General features: G+C 40.6%; 1 protein-coding gene across 1 annotated transcript in view; it reads right to left on the reverse strand.

Annotated features, from left to right (window-relative positions):
- The window catches only part of LRRC8D (leucine rich repeat containing 8 VRAC subunit D), a 49292-nt gene extending 26214 nt beyond the window's left edge, over nucleotides 1–23078 (reverse strand). The window contains exon 1 of the mRNA XM_075182403.1: nucleotides 22788–23078. The gene's annotated coding sequence lies outside the window, so the exon portion shown is untranslated. The remainder of the gene's footprint in view (nucleotides 1–22787) is intronic.
- Between the last annotated feature and the right edge of the window lie 2428 nt (nucleotides 23079–25506).

Consider the following 25506-nt stretch of genomic DNA (forward strand, 5'->3'; position numbering starts at 1 on the left):
TATGACCTGGACAGGTTTTAAAAGTTGGCAAGTATATCCATCACCCCCTCACAATTATGGCTATTGAGCACATTAATGTTACACAAGGAGGCAGTGATTGATAGAAATTCATATGTACTCTTATGTAAAAGAGCTGAATGTGTTGCTGCTTATCCGGTAAACCCTGGTGATTACACTTGCTCTTAAGGAATATTCACAAGCGACTGCACAGCGAGATGCCTTTGCTGTAGCACCGCACAGAGCTATAAAGGTATTTGAATATGCAAGCTGCTATTAATTTAGCTGTGAAACAAGCTGTTGTTTTGTTAATCAGATGGTCAGGTCCTTGGTGGATACTTGTGTCAATCAGGATATTCCTTATATTATTCTAAAAACTGCAGAATTAACATCATTGCATATTTAGTTCCTCCCTGCGGACTTCATAGTTTTAAGTCGGCCAGCTATTGAGGAATTGGGAGGTAAAAATAAGGGAGATACATGTCATGTTAATTGGAGACTATATACCCATACAAGGTAACTGAGAAAGGGATGTTTCTACACGGTTACTACCACTGCCTTGGCCTTTATTTTACCCTGATTGGGAAACTACTAATATATCCTATGGACATTCATGTACTGTGACTCTAGGCTTACGAAAGAAATGATATCTACGGGAGATGAGCACATATCAGCATTACAACAGGTATTGACCAGTGTTAATGATGATTTCATTGTTTAATTGAGAATATTACTACTTTTTCTGTTGTAATAAATCATTTTAATCTATAATCAGTAGCTGGTCTAGCTCTCCTTATATTTATTTTTGTTGATATCCTGGGGCCCAGCTCCCCTCATTTGGGTGCTGATTTTCTGTACTGATAATTGGCAGTGTGTTCTTATTAAGCACCAGTTGTGGTAGTGTGCTTTTCTTATAAGGATCAAAGAGCCCTATTGTGTCTGCATCTCTCCTCCTCATTCAAGTGAAAGATATGGGATGCATCCCCATTTACTATAACATATCAGTGTACCCTTGGGTTTACCTTCTTTTTCTTTCAAACCACAGCTGAAAACCACATGACCCATGTGATGTCCTAATATTTAAAATAAGTGGATAGACACATATGTATGGATATATCAAATATACCAGTTATGAAATGTATCAAATACAGAAGCAGGAGTGTTCCTAGAACAAGAGAAACTCTTTTGTGTGGGGGCAGTAATATCTAAGGGGGGCCATTATAGTGTACACTGCTCATAAAAGTATTTATAGTAGTATGATGATAGGATGAGAGAGGTACCATATCAGCTGTCACATCAAACAGCAGAATAACTTGGCACATCCCAGTGTACAAAGTAATGAAACTGCCTATTTTCAGACTAAAAACATTCCAAACTTAAAGTATATTCCCTCACAATTAGGGTAATGGAACACAAACAATTACAATGCATGTTTTTAGGGCAGCACTACTTCAAAAGCAGTACTTTTATATTTGTGTTTTCCCCTTGAAAAAGTATTACCAAACCCCCCAGAAAATATCTTTTATTCATTCTGCCCTAGATAACCAAAGTTATTTGCATGCTTGTATGTCTCAGTGGCTCATCTATCTAAAATCAGTGTTCTCCCCAACACCTATTTCCGGGGTGCTCCACCCGGCTGATCTTACTTGGCCCCCGGCTCTTGACGTCCAGCAGAGTCCTATTATAATAGAATAAACCATTGTTTCTCCCATTAGAACAGGCACAGTGTGAGCACTACAGCCAGCAGTGTGTGTTAGACCACTGACCACCAGTCCTGGCAGGTGTGGGCAATAACCTCCCACATTTTTCAATAGTATTGCAAAGTATTACGACTGCTCCCGCCCGGCTGCTTCTTAATGCCACCCGGCTGGTAAAGTTTCTGGGAGAACACTGCAAAATGACCTTAGTTTCTATGCAGTCATTTGAAAAAAAAAAGTTTTTAAAGGGTAAAAACGAAAGCAAAAATCAAACAGGTAGGGGGGGGGGGGGAGGGAAGAGAACAGCAGAGAGGAATGAGTAACACGTTTCTGTAGAGGCACATCAGAAAAATGGAGAAAATATGCATTGGTTATACAATAGTACAACAGTTCCAATCACAGAGAGGCGGAGGAAGGTGGCGAGGCCAAGTGCTCAGTGTAGTAATGCCATTGGATTAGGGGAGACGAGGGGAAGGCTGAAATAAATAGGGCGGGGAAGGGATATTTCCAGTGTTGGACAAATGCAGCTCTAGTAGCAGCAACAATATGAACCACTACATAACGGTTATGACTGGATTTGTGGGGGTAATGATGTAAAAAAACTACCTCATGTGAGGGAGTTAATACAGTATTTACAACCCAATTTATCAATACAAAAATCTCGCACCACAAAGGCTGAATCTGTGGGAAACACCAGAAAATGTGAAGAGGGCTCCCGACCTCACCACAGTCCCTCCAGCAAAATTTCAAAACAGTAGGTATGAATCTATGCAACCTCTCAGGTGTCAAATACATTCTGTGGATAAGTCCAACCAACATTTCAGAGTGATTGATGCATTTAGACAGTTTAAAAACATTTTGAAAACTGAATCATCATCCGACAAAGACAGCTGGAGATGAGACTCCCATTGAAGTTGGGTAGATAGTTTACGGGCATCTATAGAGGATTGGAGGAATTAGTACCAAGAAGATATACCTCCTGCGGGAGCACAAACTGAGAATAAAACAAGGAGGGGGGGGGGGGGGGAAGGGGGACTACCAACATTCATCTGTGCCAATCATTAATCACACTCCTCACTCACTGGATGTTTCACCAGTAGTTATATAGGGAGGCTTTAGACCAGAGGTGTGTAAACTTAGTCCTCAACAGCTACCAGCAGGTCATGTTTTCAGGATTTTTGTTTGTAGAAACAGGTGGAATATGTACTGTCCCCGGTACATAGATTAACTCACCTGTGCATGATTATTATTATTATTATTATTATTAATTTTTATTTATAGGGCGCCACTAGGTATCCGTAGCGCCGTACAGGGACAAACAAAGTTACAATACAAAGGTGAGAGAGCACGATACAGTAAACAAAATGCACAGTAACTCCAAGATCTCAAAGCACAGCTAGAGGGGCGGGGGAGGGGAGAGGGGAAGGTCCCGTATACGGCGGAGCCCAAGAGGGCACGGAAGGCAGGGAAACCCCCAGAGTGGAGAGGAGGGAGCAAGAGGGAACGGGGAGGAGGGCAAGGTAGCTGGAGAGCAGAGTTAAAAGTGGTGAAGACAGGAGGAGAGATGACCCTGCTCAAAGGAGCGTACAATCTACGGGGTGGGGTAGACAGACAGAGAGACACGAGGGAGGGAGAGAAGGAGGATAAGGGAAGGGGAGTGAAGGGGAAGAGGCAGAAGATCTGGTAAGGAGTTAAGTGGGAGTGGGAGTTAAATGATTAAAGAAATCCTAAAAACATGAACTGTTGGTAGCTCTTGAGGACTGAGTTTGGGCACCTCTGCTGTAGACCATCAACACCACAAAATAGAATGCACACTTTAATATATACAAATTACAATGTTCAGAAATACTGAGAAATTTGAAGCAATTTGACCGTTTTGTCTCCAACTGGCCATGCTTTTCAATTCCATTGACAGAATCAATATTTGTGAGGTCTTGATAATGCAACCATGAAGGGAATCAGCTGGGGGGTAGGATCACAAGCACAGCAGGAAGTCAAAATAAACTGTAGGGTAAGGGGGATAAAGACGTAGACATTAATAGTCAGTATTAGTCTTGAAATATGTGACCAATGCCATGTAATAACCAGAGTACTTGTACTGCAATTAAAAAGTAATTACTGTAAATGAGAAGCACAAGGGTCCCTTGGACGGAGCATAAAAACATTTCTTATAACATTTCCGCCACAGGGCAAATCATTTAATAATAGATAAAAACAATTCTTTGAATAAGTAATTGCTTTACAATGTTTACAAATTCTACAAATAGTTTTTTTAGTTGGGAAAAGATTGATTTATTATTTCTCACAGCCATTACAAAAAAATGAATTGCTCTTTGCAATTACATGGATTCAAAACTGTACAAGCAATCACAGGCTTGGCACTTTCAGTATGAAATAAGGTGTAATAAAACTGAAATAATTTTATAGTACTTTTATATGCACTTAAAATGTCCAAGCCAAATACAATTATCGTTGAGTAATTGTATTAACCACATCTGATCTGGCTTCATAAACTAGGACACTATAAAATAGGTTTAGAGGCAGAAATATTTAAATGAGGGTGTTGTACACATTTGGCAACGTTGCACTTTTGTCCTGTCCCAACCATGTCGCTGATGGGTGGAGGTTCATCCCTATCCTGTTATCTAGGAGCCAGACTGCAGAGGTTATGTGGAAGAATCCGCTGTAACATAACAGCTCCATCCGTCCAGTCCAATGTAAGTGAGACTAATGTAAGCGGGGAGTGTTCTCCTGTGCTGGACAGATGTCTGTAGAATATACAGGAGGGGGGGGGGGGGGTCAGGGTATTCTATAAAATGATTACCTTATTTTGTGCTTCTCATGAAAGACAAAACACCCATCACTTATGGTTCTCTGATCTGCTTGTCTCCCCATATGTACTCAGTAAAGAAGTCATGCCCACAGGCAGTATGTCATTGCCAGCACTTTCCCATACAAAGTTATGTAAATGTGCCATTCATTAATCACAGTCATGATAGAGAACACAGCAATTCAGGCTGACTTCATTGCTAAAGTGGATCTTTCTTCTATTCTAAAATCAAACCCCCGATTTACCTCTTAACTGCATTGGATTCATTCATTTCATATGTATAAATAGCGAATATACTCAAATATATGTTTATTGCCTTTTATGTAGCCCTCCCCTCCCTGCTGAGGATGTTGCCACCATGCCTATACAGCAAGATAGGTGTGTAATAACTTTAAGTTACAAGACCTGCCTCCCATACCTGTCCCGAAACATTCCCCAGTATGTTCCTCTCCGATCTGTGACGGCTCCTCCCAAACCCTGGTAGAGGGGGATTCTCTACCACAGCCCTGGAAAAGTTACCTGACTGCAACATAAAGCAGAGGGCAGAGCAATCTAACGCTGAATTTATCCATTTTGGACATTTGAAATACCGCCACCAATGCAGTGAAGTACATTCAGAGAGGTGCACACCTTTCACACCTTACCCTACATCCAAAATGGATTCTGTCAGTACATTTTTTCAAATTCTGCATATAATGGGGCTTATTTAGTAAAATGATGCAAGGTAGTGATCCATGGATATGTCTGAAATAGTTTAGGTGGGTTCAGATAATGAAGGCGAATAGAGGCCTATGAGTGTTGTTCAGCACAAAACCTCCACACCTCTATTTTAACAAATTGAGCAAGCATTTATTAGTTATGGTTGTTAGGTGCTCACCCTGCTCCCATCAGCATTGCCATGACAACATGAGTGTAAGATGTGTATATCTGTATACAGTTGGGTGCAGATTTAAAAATCTATACCGAGCTCTGGGTCATTTCAAGGAGATTAAGTGCAGCAGGACAACACCCAGAAGCACGGAGGCCAACGCATGTAACTGTTGGGGTCATGTACATTAATGTCAATGAACGCACATCTTCCCTGACTCTTTGATAAAAATCCAGCTAGCTGTGAGATTTCATCAACTTCCTCCTGGATGCTACTTTATTTTGTCAACCCTTTATTAAATTAGCCATAAAAAAAAAAAAATGTTTTTAAAAAAATAAGTAAATAGGTGTTATATTTTATGGGGGGGGGGGGATTCAATTGGCCCGCGTTATTTTTTTCAAGTAACGCTGGCTAACGTAAATACGGTAGTTTTAACACCGTTTTTTTGCTCGCAGCTGCCTGAGCCGGGTTAATATTACTGTAATAACGGTAATAGTTTTTATGCGACGATAATTCAGGGGAAATTTGATTTCCCCCCTATATATATATATATATATATATATATATATATATATATTATAACCATATAGGTGCCACAGATCCCTCCCTGTACAGAAGATATACATTGAAATACTGAGACTCATGCTGTCTCATACCCCCAAAACATACTCCTCTTTGCAAGGCTGTGACATTTGTAGGTTTTTCCAGAGCTTAGTATATTTATACACAGAATATTAATATTTTGATGACAGGCAAACTTGGTATCTCTCCACTTGCATAAGTTTTACTGTGCATTAGGAATAAGTTAAGAACAAAAAAACTCAATGTGATTTATTAAAGAATAGATTATTCTTACAACCTGATGTATGACTAACTATACAAAGAAGAAAAATACGCCAGATGGAAGAGTGTTTATTGAATTTATAATGCTTTCTCCCAATGGTGCAAGTTCAAATAAAAACAGCAAGCTTTTCTTTTAATTAAAAATGCAACAGTCAGCTTTACACGAGCCAGGACTTCCTGCCGTATAGCCAGAGTTTAAAAATAATGTAAAGGAAATGGAAACCACTTTGTGCTGTACATTCTGAACAGCAGTTTTAGAGAAGTTCCATTCTTTAGCACTAAATGTATTCCACACTAAGGGGTCTATTTATTAAAAGGAGAAAAGACCTATAACATTAAGGAGTCATGGCTGGTGAGCTAGCAGTGCTATCACCGACAGTAAGAGTCACTGCCAAGGATTAGCAATGGCGCAGGTACTGCTGAAATCCTTCTTTTATCATCATCTCAGGATGGCGATAACAGGAGAAAGTTAATGAAAAAGTGCTTTATCTTGTTGAGCAAAGCATTTTTTCATTTGGCAATAGTTTTAAATATATATTTCTATTTCTTTATATTTTTAGTCTGTTTTATACAATGTTTTCAAGGGTGTGCTTTCAGTTCCACTGTGCATGGCTCATACAGGTCTGTTTACACATCCCCATCTTACCTGGGCTAATGCATTGGTGGCAAAGTGGCATTAAATAACACAAATTTGAGTTCAAGTTATAATAAAAGTCTAAAGTTTAGCTCACGGGTGCTGTAGCGATCCAGTAACCCAGTCTCCACCAAATAGGAGGACTATCAGCACCTCAGATAAGTCACTGTACATTTCTTTTGAACTTAACATCATGACTGTGTTAAACACCCTTGTGTTTAGGGAGGGCGATGTAGTCCACTGGCACAATTTGCCTGTACCCTGCAACAAGAACTGCCTTTGTATTCATCTTAGGCCATCAGGGGCACCCTTCACACACTCACAATTTACTATACTTTTCATCATACTTGCCAACTTATGGCAAGTATGATCCGGGAGCCTGCCGGGGAAGGTGGGCGTGCAGGGGGCGGGGCTCCATAAAGCGCATCATTTTGGCCCCGCCCAGTGATGTAATGACGCAAAACGCGTCAATTTACAGCGGGGGCAGGGCCAAGCACTGCTATTCGCGTGAATCGCTGCGTTTTGGACCCAATTCTGCCCACTTCAGTAGGAAGTGGGCAGATCCGGGAGATTGCCACACTCTCCCCGGAGTCCGTGAGACTCACGCAAAATGCGGGAGTCTCCCGGACATTCCGGGAGAGTTGGCAAGTATGCTTTTCATGCAACATGAGTAGATTGTATAATAATGACACCACGGTCAGGTCACAATCTGCCACAAATACAGTCATATGGGCAGCACAGTGGCGTAGTGGTTAGCACGTCTGCCTCACAGCACTGGGGTCATGAGTTCGATTCCCGACCATGGCCTTATCTGTGTGGAGTTTGTATGTTCTCCCTGTGTTTGCGAGGGTTTCCTCCGGGTGCTCCGGTTTTCTCCCACACTCCAAAAAATATACTGGTAGGTTAATTGGCTGCAATCAAAAAATTGACCCTAGTCTCTCCCTCTCTGTCTGTATGTGTGTGAGTGTGTGTCTATAGTAGGAAATTTAGACTGTAAGCTCCAATGGGGCAGGGACTGATGTGAATGAGTTCTCTGTACAGCGCTGCGGAATTAGTGGCGCTATATAAATAAATGATGATGATGATGATGATATGCTGTCAAATATTATACATATTCTGCACCGTTGTCAGTGGCAAAACTAGAAAATGAAATATGGGAGTAGCTGTGAAAACAATAAATACATGCCAAATCTAACAGCAAAATAGTTTAAACAAAACAGCCCCAGATAAAATGACTACAGGAAATACAAGCTGCAGTGTGCTCTGGAGACTTGTCACTGTCACTGCAGGAAACAGGATGATGTAGGTGGATATTTCTTTAAACTAGTGTCCAATCAAATGAAGACAATTCTTTCTCTTCACATCAGATGTGCAGATTATGCTATAAAACCACCCAGAGAGAATTGTGTCTGCCTGTGATCTGAGGCAACAGAGATCTCCGTGGGTCACTAGTGATTCCACACAATACACTCCCCATATGCATGCACATCTTGATAAGCGTCTAGATCCTCTGGATAGCTGGCATTGGGTAAAACCTGTGAGTGTTTATGGGAACCACCCACACAGCAGATGGAACACTGCAGGAATGAACCGAACATGTCAGCATTTAAATGCAACTTCTTCTTGTTTTTACCGCCTGTCTAATATTAATATTTTATTTTTTTCATTGCTTTTTAATGAAAAAAAAAAAGTTTCTACAAAGATCTGAAGAATATGCCCTTTTTTATAAATAAACATGTCTCTTGCGCTCTTCAATGTCTTTTACCTATTTAGTAAAGATCAGATAAAGTAAATAGTGGGTATGGTAAGTTGCATGTCAGGTGTCCAGGATTAATCCCAGCTAGTATTGGGGGTCTCCTATTGAGTTTCCCCTGATGAGCTTTGGAACTGGCTGAATTAAAGTTTCAAATGTTGAATGGAGACATAGATCTAGGTCTGAAAACAGTCGATATATCAACTGCTGAATACCTGCAAGACTTTCCATCCTCTCTGATGGCTGTAGACTATACAAAAGTTGATCATTTAAAAATTTAGAAATGTATAGTTCAATTAATCACCAAAACCTCAAACAAAACTCCTGGGAAAATGTATAAAGTTCAACTCACATTACCAACAGAACGACCCACATAACATGCAGATGCATTTATAGCTGTATACAAAATAGCAATCCTATGTGGAATGTTTAGGCTCATAAACCACCATACTTTGAAAAGTGCAAGTTTTATATTATTATAGCTTCAGACCATGGGAATTTCTGAGATCAGATCATTAAAGCGAATTCTTGACCTAGGGCTAACTAGTCAAGCTGGTGAGAAAACATCCAGTCACACCCAAGGCTACTACACAGATTGACTGTGTTAGTGAATTACGATGGAATTCTCTGTACTAGGAAGAGGAGCAAAAAGTGAAAATAACTTCTGGACAGCATTGCTGCATATTGGTCCCGCTGCTTAGTTATTAATGGACACACCATTCTTTAGAAAGTCCGTACACCTCCCTCACTAGACTTTCTTCTTCCGGCTGTGAAGCTGTAGGTCAGGGGTGGTCAACCCGCAGCTCTTGAGCCGCATGCGGTTCTTCGACTTTGAATTGGGGCTCCTGGCTGACTGGGTGATTCTCTGTGGTTGTCGGCACCCGGAGCACTGCTGACAGCCACAGAGAATCACCCAGGCGGCCAGGAGCCTCAGCGCATCGGACAGCAGCTTGCGTCATGTGACCTTTTCTGCATAACGCAGGGAGGTCACATTATCACCGTTATCAGGGAAGGAGAGAGAGTGTGTAGTCCGATTGGTCTGTATAGGGCATGTGAGGGGGCTTGATTAGCCTGTTTGGGACATGTGGGGATTCTGATTGGCCTGTATGGTGAATGTGTGTAGATCTCATGGCATGTGGAGAGGCTGATGTGTATCTAAGGGGCACGTGGTGAGGTCTGGTGGAAGTATAAAGAGGTCTGAGGGGCATGTTGGCTATTTATTACTTTTTTTTAATCCCCACTTCAACAGTTCCCTCCACAGCAATTGTGGATTGATAATTACTGTGAGCTACTGTGGAGAGACTGCAAGTACCCTTTAAACCCTCCTCCACTGGAGGCAGCAGCAAGGTAAGAGCCAAGTTGATTATTATTCTGAACATTTTGGCAATGTTGGATATCTTCTTTTTCACTCAGCAAGATATTAGTAAATTATGTTTTATTTTCAATGTATGCGCTTGTTTATACTATGTATATCATTATCACCATTTGTTTATATAGCGCCACTGATTCCACAGCACTGTACAGAGAACTCATTCACATCAGTCCCTGCCCCATTGGAGCTTACAGTCTAAATTCCTTAACACACACACACACACACACAGAGAGCCTAGGGGGAATTTTGATAGCAGCCACTCAACCTACTAGTATGTTTTTGGAGTGTGGGAGGAAACCGGAGAACCCGGAGGAAACACACACAAATACGAGAAGAACATACAAACTCCACACAGATAAGGCCATGGTTGGGAATTGAACTCATGACCCCAGCGCTGTGAGGCAGAAGTGCTAACCACTTAGCCACCGTGCTCACATATATAAAAGGTAAAGTTGGCTTTTTGCCGTATCTATGGATATTTTTTGTCTCTTAGGCTCTGACTGGTTGGCCACCCCTGCTGTAGGTATTCAGATTAGATGCCGGTATGTGCTGTCCAGTGGGCTAACAGTCCTATAGCACAAATCTCATGATCACATGGAGCCAATGTACTGAACCTGGCAAACTTCCTACAGCCACTGACTGCAGATCAAAACTCCAGTATGCTTGATTATTAGTTAGATGGAAAAAGCAATCGCATCAGGGATCCACAGTGATTGGTAGAACACACCAGTAACATTAACAGAACAGTAATTCCTGTAAGACCCAGGACATCTCTGCCACATCAAGCTTAGCATCACAGCGCGTTTCCATAAAAAACACACACACTTGGTATCACCGATAACGTTGGACATCGCAGAATAAATGGAGTGTATATTTGCAGGGTTAAATTAAGTTTGTAACAGTATCTTAGAAAAAAATCATGAAAATAAAAAAAAGGCTTTAAAGATACAGGGAGGAGATACAGGATTGCTTGCCCACATTCTGTGAACACTAAAAAACAAAACTTTCATAAAGATAACAACTGAAGAGTCCAGTCAACGTTCTCACATCTTATGAACACATAATATATGTAGAAGAATCTGTGTCTGCTTCAATACATTACTAATGCTTATAATACAATTAATCTCTGCTGGTGTAGACAGTACAACATCATTTACTGAATGATCTGCATTATAACAAAACACTACCCACTCCATTTCGACGGTACAGAAAGGAAGACTTTACAACAAGGCTCAAAGCAAAAAATAAGTAATGTTTGTTTACAAAAAGCAGTGCTCCTCATCTCTCGCAGAGCACAGCAATGATATAAACCAGTTATTGAATAAAACCATCTAAATTAATATGGCAACATTGTACTAGATAATAAGGATTCATAGTATTTTAGGTATGAGAAAACAAGACTTAGGGCTTGTGCCAGAAATATATACATCCTAAAGGGGCTTAAACAACCATGATGGCTGGTTGACCATAATTTATCAGCAGATCAACATATCATCACTCTGATGGTTCTCTGTTTGATACTCCAATTAACAGTTTTCTAAAATAGACAATATTATGGGCAATGTTTGACTTTTTGGCACAGCTCAGTTCCATTTAGTCTGTGCGTGCTTTCTGATACGCCAGCAGCCAATTGTAGACATGCAAAGGTTCAGATCTTGCTCACCCAGCTCATTACAAATGATATTTTTCTCTACTTCCTTGGTTCTTCACTGTAGTAACAATTAAGAATTAACCCTTTACTTAGTGTGATATTTACTTTCAAACAGTTCAATAAACCTCTCCAAAAGTTAGTTCTGGAAAATACCATTTAACTGGCAACCCACTGGGTTTTTAGAGCATGACAAAAGGCTTCTGCGGACACAGGCCGCCTCTGCAAAACTGTTTCAGCCCTCATTGGCCTCATCAGTGCAGGGCAGACTAAGGGGTATGTTTACCAAACTGCGGGTTTAAAAAAGTGGAGATGTTGCCTATAGCAACCAATCAGATTATAGTTATCATTTCTACAAAATGACAGCTAAAATCTGATTGGTTGCTATAGGCAACATCTCCACTTTATCAAACCCGCAGTTTAGTAAATATACCCCTAAGTTGTTATAGAGACCCCTTAAATTCTAAAAAAGTAAAATGAAGACCTGAAAAAAATGAAGACTACAAAATCACTTCTTATATCAATTAAGCAGCTGCAATGGGGAAATTAAAGACAGCAAGGTTTTGTGGCTCTATTGTTTATGGTTATAATCACCTTGTATATTGCATTCCAAACCTTTGTGGTCAAATTTAAATCTAGAGAGCATTGTTTCTGATACTACAGTAACATACCCATAGCAGGTTAGAAAACATTGCAATAAGGGGTTAAGAACACCCTACAATATGATTACATTACAAATACTTTCTCTAGAATTGAATGTCCTATAGTCATGTTTATAGAGTAAATAAAGGATAGTCAGACATACGCGATAGCATTAAGGTCATCTGTGCTGATTAGCTTATGTTAAGGACAAATTTTTCTTATTAAAAGGGCATATTTTGGAACACACTATGCTTGTACATCATAGCCTATTAACAAAACAATAATGTCCCCATCCACAAAAACATCAAACTGGGGGTTAAGTAAATATTTGTTGGGGGACTTTTAAGTCTCACAGGCTTATTTTGAAAAGGGGATAAAATAACAGCATATTATAGGCGAATGATTATTATATAATCATAGTAAATATACAACATTGACTTTGTGAAGTAATTCAATTGTAAAGCGACGTTTAAATATCTGCTATTGGAGAGCAAAGTAAATTTGACCACATTGAAGTAATGTGTAAACACACAGTTCTACAGCTAGATCAATAATAGAAACAGTTAATATGTGAAACCATAAATGGAAAATAAACATGTCATAAATGGAAAACACACACACCCAGGATTGAATACAATCATTGACAATTTGGTGTAATGTTTGAAAGGGCAGCTAAACTTATAAGGTTTCCTCAGTCTTCAAACTACTTCCTACTTTCCTGCAACAATTAGTAAATACAAGTCTTCAGCTTTCTAACTTTTTCTGTGTTTTGCATCCTTTATCAGATGGTGTTTATCTTCAGTGTCCTTAGCTGTAACACAAATCTGCTTTCTGTACACAACTATATCCATGTAGAGAGCACAGATGAATGTGTTGCACGAGAGACCGTTTCTGCCTGATCATATAAATGCATGGTTAAAGGAGCCCACAATGATAAAGCAATTTATTTAGTAAAACTTGCAGTACGGCACGTTGAAGTTAAACAATTAAAGTAATCTGAAGGTGGACAATACCTTCAAAACAACATGCTCTACTATGAAATGTGGATTTTTGTTACATTAACATAGATTTTTGCTAATTCGATAGATATTATACATGAAATAACTAAGGTATCTAACTTAACCTGTCCAGCATGCTCTGTTTAGAGATCAGTTTTCCATTAAGGTCAGCAGCATCATTGCCCCATTATAGGCAGTGTATACCTTTTTCATTATGATCTACAGCTTAGCCAACTTTAGTACTGAAGCCATATAGTTTCAGTTGTGAAAAAGACCCCCAGATCACAAACATATAACTCAGTGTGGTATATTTATGAAAAGTGTAGCACAGGTGCTGTTGTCCATGACAAATAAATTCTAACTTTTTCTTGTACAGTTTAGAGAATGGAATCAAACGACTGATTGGCTTCTACGGGCAACACTCTCTCATCTACAGTTACCTGAAGAACAGTTTGTAAAAATTAGAATGTCCACGTCCTCCATTTGTGTTACAACAAAATACAGCACAATTTCATGCTGCAACTCATCAATACAATATGAGTGCTTTGCTCTCTGCTTTAGGGGGTGACAGGTTGTTGGCTCTTTTACCATTTATGGTGAGATCTCCCCTACAGTTGCGGTAGACCAAAGATATTTTGGCATACATATATATTTAAAGCCCAACAAACACATCTTGCAGTATGTGAGGTTGTCATAAGTTGTTTGTCTTTTAAATGTAGATATAAGTGCAATACAGTTCCATAAATGAATTTACATAAAATAGCACTTTCAGTAGCAACACAGCAGGGTATAAGTGTATACAGCACAGCAGCAGCAGCACTATGAGAGCCACTGATACAATGATCTACACTGACACAAAAATAAACATCAAATGGAACTCGTGCGGATGTTATTAATACGAAGAGACTGAACAGCAATAGGAAGCCAGGTACTCGGCCAGAGAAAACAAAGAAATCACAACCCTATGGACAATTTAATCTATTAAAAGTATAGAGAACAGAGGGAAGAACAGGTGGAAGGAGCTATGGGGCATTTCCAATATGAATACTACAAACCACAATATACATTTAACTGTGCAATATTAATGGGAAACATCTGTATGTATAGACAGCAGGATGGCACAATCCTTTTAACCAAGAGTTATGCAAAAAAAATATGTTCTTGTAAATGGTTTTCAATGCATGGTCTTTTACTAAAGCAACAACTAGGACAGAACTGACAAATGAATGGGGATCATTAGTAAGATATTTGGTAGGCAAACCAGCCAGGACAAAAAAAAACGTAACATGCATGTTAATGGCTTATTTAAGGTATATTGTTCCATCCTTAAACACTAGTGTATTGCAACAATTCTTTTCAGTGCTGGCCAACTTGCATTGCAAAACTGTGACCCATGTTTACTTTTGCAACATCGAAGCCTCGGGTACTTTAGAAATAATTCTGGATCAATGTCCTTGAAAGCTATTTAAAAGGAAAAACACTGAACAACAACACAAGCACTGACTGCTATGGAGATTGCAGGCAGCACAACTTCTGATAGAAATACAATACAGCTAAATGATAAATTATTCAATAATCAATTCCCTTACAATAAGGGAAATACAGCCTGAAGTGCACCATTACAATGGGGAGGGCATCATAAGCTGTGAATTCTTTGGAGGCAACACTAGATCCTGCAAATTAAGCCATGGAATGCATTAGACCGAGTGATCAGGGCATAAACAACTTATTTCTGAAACCAACAGCCTTAGTGGTCACGGTCAAAGTAACAGTCACAAAGAAATAAAATGCTCTTTCCTGCCAACGGACTCCACTTAAATGCCACGTCAGGCAAAATAAGTAAGTGGTTAGCTGGCAGTAAATCAGTAAGACACTGTACATCAGCTGATAGCAGAGGTGGAGCTGGGCCATTCTTATAACTTTTTTATACAATGGACGGGGAACTTACGTAGAGTATTTTGAAGATTGAGACACTATCTGGGGTAAGCTTTAGTAAAACATGATTACTCCACATTCTATTTATTCTATGGAAATGCTCAACTTCCATGTAATAGATTGTCTACACCAGTGTTTCTCAACTCCAGTCCTCAGGACCCACTAACAGTACAGGATTGCCAGGTGACCAGTGAAATAACTATACCACCTGCTACACTGTGTCAGTCAGTAATGAATACACCTGTGCCCCAGCAAGGAGATATGGAAAACATGTACTGCTAGGGGGTCCTGAGGACTGGAGTTGAGAAACACTGGTCTACACAATCAAAGGTGCTTACTCGTAGTAGTGGGCAGGGGCAGGCTGGGCCGGGGGGCATCGGTCCCCCGGGCTGCTCAGGCTGACCCCTGTTCGGGCCGCCCCCCCCCCCCCCCCCATGGATGCACATTTACCTTATTACCACCTGCGGCCGCATCACAAAACATGCGATGCGGCCGCGTCAGAGCACCATCTCATGACAGGCAATGCGGCCGCGTCATCAATGACGCGGCCGCATCGCGTTTCATGTAATGCGGCTGCCTGTGCGCCCCCCGGGCTAAGATTTGCCAGCCTGGTAGTGGGCCCTTACTTATGGCCCTTGGACCCCCAGTGGGAGGCATATTACTAAGTGGAGAAGCATCACATCATATTGTGAGATCAGAACAGCAAGATAACATATGACTGGCTAGTCTAGTTGGTAGGAGGACATCACCATCCAATCATAGACTAACATGCTACACAGTGAGTGTACTGTGTGTTATGTGCAACCGAGTTCCTAGTAATGAGATGGAAAGTGACTTTAGCCGTAAGGGCTTCATGTGAGCTCTTCAAGGACTACAGTGCTACTGCGTCAGATAGCTGCACTACACCCATGAACTGTGTGCCTCAATGCAGATTGTACATACCGTTTCAATAATCCAGTAAACAACCATTTTAAACATAAGGACAGCCATCCAACCACAAAATATATGGACACACATCCTGTTACCTGAAGTGAATGACTGAACCAAGATAGATCAATCATGTGTACAGAAAAGGATTATTTACTCACTTTCAGCATATAATTGGGCTTCTACATATTGGCTCATTATAAGACACATGCTCTAATATTATATTGTAATATTATTGTTCTTCTAGCATATCATATAAAAACAACAGGTAACAATATCACTGGCAGCTGGCGATACTGACCCAGAATGACAGGGGTTAACTTACTGCTCTGCCGAGCTAGTCTGTGTGCAGTTATGTGTATAGGAAGGAGAACTGAAAGCACCAACTTAGGTTTTCCATTCCACTAAAACATTTTAAAAAAAATGCTCCATTCAAAGAAAAAAGTATATTTTGTCATCAGTTATCACCATCCTGCGATGGCAATAACAGAACAGTTATATTCATGCAAAGTCTTTGTCGTATAGGTCAATGCAAACAAATGCCTTATATAGCAAATCGCACTTTGATAAATCTGTCAACAAAACTCACTAGACAGAGACAAAAAAAAAATAGAACATAAATGAGGAAATTTAAAATATTCATTTTCTTACACTAAAATGTAATTTTAAGGAATGCAGTGTGTAGCCAAGTAATCATTAACACTTAACTAAACCCCATACTAAGCCATTAAAAGAAAAACAGTGAGCTTAGTTATAAAAAGCTGAATACGGCTTAATCAGTGAACCAGTGTACAGGGAAAAGGGGACAGAAGATAAAACCTTTTCACTTTTAACCATGCAGAAAGGTCACATATTTTAACTGCACATAATTCAAAGCTCCGTCCCTGAATCTTCACATAGACGGCTGTACAAATCAGCTGAAAAAGACATAACAAATACTAGGACAAGCTGCTGTTATGGATTAATAATTGCTTTGTTGCAGTTTCTTGTACGTTACTAGTGACATTTATAAATCAGTTTTCAATATAAAATGTGACCAAAAATATTGTGGTTTATCACATTCTAAATGCCACACAATGTAAGAAGGTCAAAACAAAAAAATGCATTGAATATAATGTTTTGTTCTTGTGTAATCATTTACTAAACATAATTTTTTTTTATGTGAATATCAGTATTAAGGCAGTCAGCTGTACTTATTGATTTCAGAAACTCTTTTCAACAGGCTACTGCTCTATTACCAGATGAGGTTATTAGCATTCATCATTTAGCAACTTGAGATACATATTTAGAAAATCCCAATGGTCATGTGACCACAAATCCCTTGCATAACTATTTCACAAGTAGAGTCACAAGTTAACAGGATTTATTTAATTTTTACAACTATTTTTTTTTTTTACACAAGTATAACAAGGATAGTTGTGTGAAACCCCATTTCCAGAATACCCCCATGTACTCAAATCACATTATCCAACGGCCAAAGGCAGATCTACTGCGGTGCCACATTTTTTGGGGAGCTTCTACTGCCTATGGCAGCCATGGCCAGTGCACCCAAGTCAGTCAGGAACTACTGCCCATGCCTATCTGAGGACAGCACCAGGATGGGAAAAGACAGCCAAAAGAAAGATGGGTTAATTACATACTTGCCAACCATGGCAATTTATTTTTCGGGATTCCGGAGGGACAGAAGAATCATGTCATTAAGCCCTGGCCCCTCCATTTAACTTACTAAACTGGCTGGGATCCGGGAGGTTGCTCTGCTCTCCCGCTCTCCCAGAAATTCAGGCGTCTCCCGTACATTCCGGGAGAGTGGGCAACTATGGTTAATTAATAATAAGAATGATGCAGGAAGACCAGTAAATGGTGGTAAAAAAAATAAAAAATAAAAAGAGCACTATAAAGAAAAGAAGAAGCGGGGGGAAGGTTAAAATAGAAGATCTGTGAGAAAAATGAGGTAGGAGAGAAAAGAGATTGTAAACTCTCGCAGGCAGGGGGAGTCCCCATGTCCGTCTCCTTGCTCGGCCTTGTTGTCATGTCTTCAGCTGAGTCCTCCGCTACCTCATGCTATTAATGCTAGTTTGTAAAAACAGTAAAAAAAAAAAAAAAGGAGAGAGAGAGCTGGGGAACAAAGAGATTACTTATAAAGTGCTCTATTAGAGAGGTGACTCAGGCCTAAAGTAAACAGGAACAAATGTACTGTTACCAAGTTGTGTATGTGTAAGCAGCACTTTATGACTTAACAGTATTTGTTACTTACGTAAAACAATTTGACTATTAAAAACAAAAAGTGTTGTTTGCAATATTATAGGGGTAGGGTATCTTTTTTGTTTTGCTCTAAAATCAAACATCTGGAAATCACTCCTCTAAATAAAAATCCCCTTGGTAACAGGAAGCCCAGATGTGACCTGGTTAATTGTCCTCTGTAGCACTCTTGAGAAGAGAGACTACTCTTGTAAGCTTTCTACATAGCGATTATAAAGTCCAAGTTCCATTGGAAGGTACACCCAACACATCAGGGTACATGAGTTAATTGGGATTTCTCACCCACTAACCAGCCAATCACCCACCCAGTAACCAGCCAATCACCAAGGTTGATTGCACTGTGTGCCAAAAAAAAAAATTGTTCTTTAATGTAAACAAAAAAATCTGCATTCAAGGATATTGGTGAAAATGTTTATACATTTCTCATAATCATGATGGGAAACCTGACATACTTCAAGGGCCCCAAAATGACCTGAGCACCCCCAAATCACTCTTCCTAATATGTATCTAACAGGTTCCTCACTTGCTCCAAAATTCCACCGCACTCAGACCTACACGTGCCATAAAATGCCCCCGGGGAAGCCCTCAGATCCCACATGTACTCTAAAACTCTCCCACATATGACTCAGACCTCTCTACATCCCCCCACAGTCCTAATGGCCCCTCAGACTACCACACATTACTCAGATTTCCACACAAGCCCCCCACATGCCACCTAGACCTCCCACTCACTAGCTAATCTAGTGTACACTAGTAAAAACACCAATGTTGAGCCCGGAGCAGGATGAACTACACTCCCTCCTCCGAAGGAATATGCTGCATTACCTCCATACAGTGTGTAGAAGAGGTCATGTGACTAAGAATCCGGGTGACCCTTCCAAGTCTTATCCTTTGCATCTAATCAGATAATAAGTCAGATCAGGGTACAGAGCTTGAGGCCACAGGTGAATTATTGCCGAGCCACCTGTTGCTCACCACTGATTAATGTATAAAGAAATATAAAGCTGTGGAATATCATACTCAATGGCATATTTGCCAATAATGTTGGCTGGAGTTTCACATAGTGCTGTTCCTAGTAGGAAGTATTATGGTAAGTATATAATCCATTTTTGGGAATACAGCCCATGATGACAACAGAACTCAAGCTATAATGTTTTTATTTTTATGTAAAATTCCAGTCTTTTCATATCATAGATGACCTATAAGATCTAAATCGTGGGATTCTGTGTAGATGTCTAACAGATAAGTGGATTAGCAAGAACTCACAGTTTTTTGTAATAAACTAATTAGGTATGAAATGTATTGAAAAGGGGAATATTCCTAACCGAAACAAACGAAATTATTGTATGGCTTTTTTTATAAATCAGACAAATATAAATGGCGTTGAGCATACTTGCCTACTTTCAGTAGGCGATGTCGGGAGAGGGGCGGGGTCAAAATGACGCTATTCGAGGCACCCATTTGCCATGAGTAAAATGCTGTTTTGTCGCGGGGGGCGGGGCCAAAATGACGCCATTCTCAGTGAATTGCATCATTTTAACAAGGGAATTCCGGGATGCAGGAGAAATGCCAGCTCTCACTGGAGCCCGGGAGACTGACCCGAATTTCAGGAGTCTCCCGGACTTTCCGGGAGAGTTGGCAAGTATGGCATAGAGCAGTTAACTTGAATTTAATAATTTACTTCTAAAAATAACCTGCAATATGTACTATATACTGTTGGTATGAGGCATTGGTTTATACTTGCTGGAATTAAAATGCATGCATTTACTAGAGTTTGTGAATGCTAGTACACCACATGTAAAAGGGTCTTATAGAACCAACTGTTAACAATGTCAGCATACCCAGTTGTATTTTTACTTTTGTTCAGACACATTACAGAGCATTTGTTTGGTTGCCTTTCAATGTCTTCTAATGACCTTCCGATTGCAATAAAAGTACTAGGTAATGACTACATTTGCATGTAGCATGCAGTTTCACTTGCGTGTTTAAATGCAAATCAAACACCAGTGTGTAGAAGGCAAATATGACTCGGGACTAACACCTTATTTTCACATGATCGTGTTTTTCTACAAACGGTCTGTTTATTTCATTGATAGTGTTCCATAGTATTTATAACTATTGAAGAATGATAATGCAATGTAAAAATCATTGCCAGAAAGACCACGTGCTATATAGGCCAGCCTTACAAAAATATGTATTTAATGAAACATACATATAACTATTCTTTTATGGAGGTTTTTGTAAGAGACAAAAATGAATAGACACAAGAAAGCCCATAAGTGTCAGGAAACTCACCACAGATCCACCTGACTGCAAAGTGATTAAAGGCAAAGCAACTGGTTCATACTCAGTTACATTTTTTGGAACATATTATTTGCATAGTTGCAGCAGTGTTTTCTCAAAAGCAAAAAATTGATTTCTATGCTTTAATCTTTAAGGTTTAATCTTTGGCAGCCTAGAAAGACAGGTGCATGTGCAATATGATCATGAACAACAGACATGCAAATGTCTACTAAGATAATTCAAGTCAAAAGTACACAAAAAAAGTAAAAAGGCAAACATTTACTGCCATTTTTCCCTCTCGGTAAACAAGATTCTAGTCTAAATGCTAGACACACACATGCATATATATATATATATATATATATATATATATATATATATATATATATATATATATATATACATACACACACACACACACACCAATCAGCCACAACATTAAAACCACTGGGAAGTGAAGTGAATAACATTGATTATCTCGTTACAATTACACCTGTCAAGGGGTGGGGTATATTAGGCAGCAAGTGAACAGACAGTTCTTGAATATGATGAGCAGGAAACATAGGCAAGCGTAAGGATCTGAAGGACTTTGACAAAGGCTAAACAACTGGGTCAGAGCATCTCCAAAGTGACAGGTCTTGTGGGGCATTCCCAGTATGCAGTGGTTAGTACCTACCAAAAGTGGTCCAAGGAAGGACAACCAGTGAACCGGTGACAGGGTCATTTGCACCCAAGACTCATTGATGCGCATGGGGAGCAAAGCCCACCTGATCCAATCCCACAGAAGAGCCGCTATAGCACAAATTGCTGAAAAAGTTAATGCCGATTATGACAGAAAGGTGTCAAAACACACAGCGCATTGCAGCTTGCAATGGAAGAAGGTGGCCTGGTCTGATGAATCACGTTTTCATTATGTGGATGGTCGGGTGCGTGTGTGTGTCATTCACCTGGGGAAGAGATGGCACCAGGATGTACTATGGGAAGAATACAAGCCGATGGAGGCAGTGAGATGTTCTGGGCAATGTTCTACTGGTAAACCTTGGGTCCTGACATTCATGTGGATGATACTTTGACACATACCACCTAAACATTGTTCCAGACCAAGTACACCCCTTCATGGAAACTATATTCCCTGTTGCAGTGGCCTCTTTCAGAAAGATAATGCGCCCTGCCACACTGCAAAACTCTTTCAGGAATTGTTTAAGGAACATGACAAAGAGTTCAAGGTGTTGACTTGGCCTCCAAATTCCCCAGATCTCAGTCCAATCAAGCATCTGTGGAATGTTCTGGGAAACAGAGTCCAAGCCATGGAGGCACCACCTCCCAACTTACAGGACTTAAAGGATGTACTGCTAACGTCTAGGTGCCAGATACCACAGGACAGCTTCAGAGGTCTTGTGTAGTCTATGCCTCGATGTGTCAGAGCCATTTTGTCGACACGAGAAGGACCTACACAACATTAGGCAGATGGTTTTAATGTTGTGGCTGATCGGTATATACATTTCAGAACAGTTAGAGTGCAAACTATGCAACTAACTTGTGCCACCATAATAAAGGTAAACCATCAATAATTCAACTCCTAAATAGATTATATGAACATCTAATCTGGTAGTAATCATATAATTTAATACATCACTCATGCACAGCAAAATATATACCTGCTCAAAACCCACAACTCACTACATAACAATGCATGTTAATCTATAGTTGCTGGGGGTTTGTTTTTTTAAACAGACACCCTTGGCAGTCAGCCCTAAATTAGATATATAAATCCAGTCTTTACCAGCACACCACGACCTGTATGCAAGCAGAGATCATTATTTAAGCGTTACCATATGCTGTCAGTGTTGCACTGCAATTAAGAGTGTTCCTTAATCCCTAGTAACATTGTACTGGTATGTATTGTGCCACATGGTGGCATGTCTGTCTACTTGTACAGAAAGAATAGATGTTGTACAGTCACCCAGCCACATTGTACGTCCTGCAGAACATAAAACAAATGCTGCAACCATGTACACTGTAGAAGAAACAATTTGGCCTCTCAGTGAAGACAGCAGTATATATCAGTCATCTGCACCACAAGTCCCTGCACACGCCTCACCTGAGCAGAGCCTTCTTCCCCCGCACTGGGCAGGTGTCTCCTCTCCGTCACAGCCCCAGAGCACAGGGAGGCATCACCCGGACGCTGTGTGCAGAAGCAGGAGAGCTGCTCAGACATAGACACGGCCGGCTGCGTGCTGCTTCCTGGAGACTGAGTGAGATGAGCTCCCGGCCAGGGCTGCATGCACAGGACGGGAGGAGGCGGAGAGAGATTGCATAACAGCCTCCTTGCCATTTGTCATCTGCATCTCGGAGGCCTTCCGCCCTGTAACCTTCCAACCCTGTCAGGTGTTTGTCAGCAGCCTGGTTGACTGGACCACATCCTTTATGCTGACCTGTCTTACTGTGGTAGCTGTATTGTGTGCACACCTCTTAGAAATAGATCTATTTACTGCCATGTGTATCTAAATAATCCATAGTATTAATACTGACATGCAGCAAATGATTAATGAGCTGGCAGAATAAATGGTGTACAGTACCCCCACCCCCAACATCTTTATAGTACACCACTATAAACAAGTAAACTGAGGCTCAGCTTGCAAAGTGCCAAATATTTACCACAGAACATACAATTAAATCACCCAACAATAAAAACATTACTCGCCCGAGTTAACCTATACCCAACATGTTCTCTGTAATATGTGGAACAACTGTTACACATATTGTATTGCATATACATTGTGTGTATATATATATATATATATATATATATATATATATATATACACACATACAAGCACACATACATACACGTAATATATTTATATATATTTCTGGGTATCATAGCTGTATATTCTAGATATCCATTCTACCTTCCTGAATGTATGTCGGAATGGAAGGAACGCTTTGTGCCATATCCATCCATTTTGGCTGCCAGAATGGAGCTCCGAGGACCTTAACCATCCATTCCGGCTGCCGGAATGAGGCTCTCAGTATCTTAGACATTTATTCCAGGTGCCGGAATGGGGCTCTGAGTACCTCAGCTATCCATTCCGGAATGGATGTCTCAATATCTCAGCCATTCATTCCGGGTGTCGGAATTAAGCTCCGAGGACCTTAACCATCCATTCCCGCTGCTGGAATGGGGTTCTGATCACCTTAGCCATCCATTCCAGCTGCCAGAATGGATCTCCCAGTACCTTAGCCATCCATTTTGGGTGCCGGAATGCTGCTCTGAGTACATTAATCATCCATTCTGACTGTCGGAATGGAGTTCTGAGGACCTTAGCCATCCATTCCGGGTGCCAGAATGGGTCTGCCAGTACCACAGATATCTATTCTGGGTGTTGGAATGGGTCTCAGTGTTCCAAAACGATCTAGTCCAGGTGCCGAAATGGGTCTGCCAGTACATTACCCATCCATTCTGGCTGCCGGAATGGATCATCATCATCAACATTTATTTATATAGCTCCAGCAAATTCCGTATCGCTTTACAATTGAGAACAAACATTAATAAAAAAATACTGGGTAATACATACAGACAGAGAGGTAAGAGAACCCTGGATGATTAATATAAACAAAACCTTTTTACGACACCCAAAATGGATCACTAAGATACTAAGACATCTATTCCGCACCCAGAATGGATGGTTAAGGTACTCTGAGCCCCATTCCAGCACTTGGAATAGTTGTCTAAGATACTTAGAGCCCAATTCTGGTAGCCGGGATGCATGATTAAGGTACTCAGGCATCCATTCTGGCACCTGGAATGAATGGTTAAAGTACTCAGACATCCATTCCGGCACCCGGAATGGATGGCTAAAATATTGAGACATCCATTCCGGCACCCGGAATGAATGGCTAGGATATCGAGACATCCATTCCGGCACCTAAAATGAATGGCTAAGGTATCGAGACATCCATTCCGACACCCGGAATGAATGGCTGAGATATTGAGACATCCACACCGGCATCTGGAACGAATGGCTAAGCTATCAAGACATAGCCGGAATGGATGGCTAAGGTACTCAGAGCCCCATTCCAGCACCTGGAATAATTGTCTAAGATACTGAGAGCCCCATTCCGGCAGCCGGAATGGATGGCTAAGGACCTTGGAGCTCCATTCCGGCAGCCGGAATGTGTGGCTAAAGTCCTCGGAGCTCTATTCCGGCAGCCGGAATGGATGGTTAAGATCCTCGGAGCTCCATTCCAGGAGCCGGAATGGATGGGTAATGCACACAGCGCTCCATTTCGACATACATTCAGGAAGGTAGAATGGATATCTACAATATACAGCTATGATACATATAAATATATATAAATATTTTATGTGTGTGTGTTTGTGTGTGCATATATACATATATATATATATATATATATCTTCACTCAAGACACCAAGCATCAGAGGGTGTAGCAGGGAGCCAAATCATTCCAGGGTTCTGGCATTCCGGCAATTCCGGTTTTCACCCATACCCACCAATACCTAACACATTCAAGCCATTAGTGCACCAACACAGTGTAGCCAGCAGTGATCCTATAGATTACACCAGTATCGATCTCCAGGATATTAAATCAGTTATACCAACACCAATAGATGCCTCCTAGATATCATGCCAGCTGTGTCCCCCAATACACTATGCCAGCAGTGGTCCCTAGTGTGTATTATACTTTAAACTTTCCAGTAGCGGCTAAATCACAATACTTCTGATAACTATATCATTATAATGCTGATGCTGCCGGTGAATGCGCATAGCGGTTTCCCCCAAGTGGGTGAGGGGAGA

Source organism: Mixophyes fleayi, chromosome 8, assembly GCF_038048845.1.
Source record: "Mixophyes fleayi isolate aMixFle1 chromosome 8, aMixFle1.hap1, whole genome shotgun sequence".
Taxonomy (NCBI): domain Eukaryota; kingdom Metazoa; phylum Chordata; class Amphibia; order Anura; family Limnodynastidae; genus Mixophyes; species Mixophyes fleayi.